The 2863-nt window shown below is 56.2% G+C and overlaps 1 pseudogene; it reads right to left on the bottom strand.

Moving 5' to 3' along the window:
- Positions 1-1273: 1273 nt before the first annotated feature.
- On the bottom strand, positions 1274-2620 carry LOC144132624 (uncharacterized; annotated as a pseudogene).
- Between the last annotated feature and the right edge of the window lie 243 nt (positions 2621-2863).

Below are 2863 nucleotides of genomic sequence, written 5' to 3'. Positions count from 1 at the left end.
TTGTTCAGACGACGATATTCGACGCAGAAACGTAGGGTTCCGTCCTTTTTCTTTACCAGGACAACAGGGGATGCCCACGGGCTTTTCGACGGCTAGATGATGTCGTCGCGCAGCATTTCGTCGACTTGTTCTCTTATAGCTTCACGTTCTCTCAGCGAAATTCGGTAAGGGCTCTGACGGAGTGGTCGAGCGCACTCCTCGGTGATTATGCGATGCTTGGCGACTGGTGTTTGTCGAATCCTCGATGACGTCGAAAAGCAGCCTTTGTATCGTCGGAGTATACTTCTGAGCTGCTGTTGCTTAATGACGGGGAGACTTGGATTAATGCCGTAGTCTGGTTCGGGAACCATGGTCGTCGGGGTAGGTGCGGCGGAATCCGAGAGGACAAACGCATTACTGGTTTCCAGAATTTCCTCGATGCACGCGATCGTCGTGCCCTTGTTGATGTGCTTGAACTCCTGGCTGAAGTTTGTCAGCAACACTTCAGTTTTCCCTCTATGCAATCGAGCGATCCCTCTTACGACGCAAATTTCACGGTCTAGCAGTAGACGTTGGTCGCCTTCGATGACACCTTCTACGGCTGCGGGTATTTCGGTGCCAACCGAAATAACAATGATGGAGCGAGGCGCGATGCTCACTTGATCTTCGAGCACACTCAAGGCGTGGTGACTACGAGGGCTCTCCGGCGGTATCGCTTTACCTTCCGACAGTGTCATTGACTTCGACTTCAGGTCGATGATTGCGCCGTGTTTGTTCAGGAAGACCATACCGAGAATGACGTCTCGTGAACACTGTTGTAGGATAACGAAGGTGGTAGGGTAAGTGCGGTCATGAAGGGTTATTCTTGCCGTGCAGATTCCAGTCGGCGGGATGAGGTGTCCTCCAGAGGTCCGAATTTGAGGGCCTTCCCATGCGGTCTTAACTTTCTTCAACTGGGCAGCGATGTGTCCACTCATTACTGAGTAATCAGCCCCTGTGTCCACTAAGGCGGTAACTGCGTGGCCGTCGAGAAGCACGTCGAGGTCGGTAGTTCTTTGTCTGGCGTTGCAGTTAGGTCTTGGTGCCGGATGACGGCTGCGTCGTGTTGAACTGAATTTCGAACGTCGCGTCGTCAAGTCGTCTTTCGTCGGTGTAGTCTTGGCTTCCTGTCTTCGTCGGGACGGCGGAGTGTCGTTATTATGTCGTCGAGATGGTCTCTGCGTAGTCTTCGTCGGCGGCGGAGGATCTTCGTAAGTTCGACGAACAGCAACCGCACCTCCATCGGTTGCTGCTTTTAGTTTTCCGGATATGGGCTCGCAGAGCGGCCCCGTGCTGGGCCAGTGTATGGACGGCGCTGCGGTGACAGGTAGCGGCCTGGTGACGGCGACCGGGACGGCCGTCGAGGGCTCCACTGAGTAGCGGCGAGGTAGTCGGCGATGTCACGAGGGCGTTCGCCTCCCCGAGGGCGCGGTGCGTCCATGGCGAACCCTCGCAATCCCAGGTCGCGGTATGGGCATCGGCGGTACACATGGCCTGCTTCGCCGCAGTGGTAGCAGAGCGGGCGGTGGTCAGCAGCGCGCCAAACGTCGGTCTTCCTCGGGTAGCTGCGCTGGGTGACGAGTGGGCGTGTTGGCGGCGGCGGCGGTGGTCGACGGAATTGCGGCGTTACAGGGTCCTGGCGCGGTCGTAGAGGGGGACCTTGACGGCGGGCGACGGCGGCGTAGGTCATCGCTTCTGGCTGGGGCTACGATGATTGTGATTGTACCTCGCGAACTCCCAGCGATCGCTGGACTTCTTTGACAGTTTCGGCGACTGAGGCCACTTGAGGTTGCGATGAAGGGAAGATCCTTTGAAGCTCCTCTCGTACGACTGCCCTGATGGTCTCGTGCAGGTCGTCGGTGGCCAGTGACTGAACTCCGGCGTAGTTTGTCGAGTTCGTGCGGCGGTTGTATTGTCGGTTCCGCATTTCGAGTGTCTTCTCAATGCTGGTGGCCTCGCGAAGGAACTCTTCTACGGTCGTCGGTGGGCTTCTTGTCATTGCGCCAAAAAGTTCCTCCTTTACACCACGCATCAGTAGGCGGACTTTCTTCTCTTCGGACATTTCCGGATCGGCGTGCCGGAACAGACGGCTCATTTCCTCAGTGAAGATTGCGATCGCCTCATTCGGCAGCTGCGCTCTGGTCTCCAGTAGAACTTGGGCTCGCTCTTTACGCAGGACGCTTGTAAATGTTTGCAGGAAGCTGCTTCGGAACAGGTCCCACGTCGTCAAGGTGGCTTCTCTATTCTCGAACCGCGACTTGGCGGCGTCCTCCAATGCGAAATAGACATGTCGCAGCTTGTCGTCGCTTGCCCAGCTGTTAAACGTAGCGACCCTCTCATACGTTTCCAGACAGCTTTCCGGGTCCTCAAATGTGGAACCGCAGAACGTCGGTGGTTCCCTGGGCTGCTGCAGCACGATGGGGGACGCTGGGGCTGCCATTGGTGTTTCCTCGGTCACAATTTTCTTGGTCTTCGCAGGTAGAAGTCCGTGCTCCGGCGGCAGCTGTTGAAGACGGCGGCTTGCTCGATTGTCCGGGACTGCGTTGGTGTTCTCTTTGCGGTCCGGGCTTGGATCATTGCTTGTCGGGGGCGTCCGGTACATGAACAAAAAAAAGAAGCACCTCCGACAGATGCCACGTGGTGGTGACGTTGAAGAACACAGTAGCAATACTGTGAAAGACAAAATTAACTTTTATTGGGTGAACCTGTGCCCACAAAAGAGGCTACACTTACAGCACAACGGTAGCGGCGAACACGGTCGGCGATCGTCGAAAATCTGATCCGCGGGTCAAGCGCGTCGGCTGTTATATATCAGTCGTCGAATGTTCCAGACTAATCGTTGGGA

This window comes from Amblyomma americanum, chromosome 5, assembly GCF_052857255.1.
Source record: "Amblyomma americanum isolate KBUSLIRL-KWMA chromosome 5, ASM5285725v1, whole genome shotgun sequence".
Lineage (NCBI taxonomy): Eukaryota > Metazoa > Arthropoda > Arachnida > Ixodida > Ixodidae > Amblyomma > Amblyomma americanum.
This window is presented reverse-complemented; position numbering and strand designations above follow the sequence as displayed.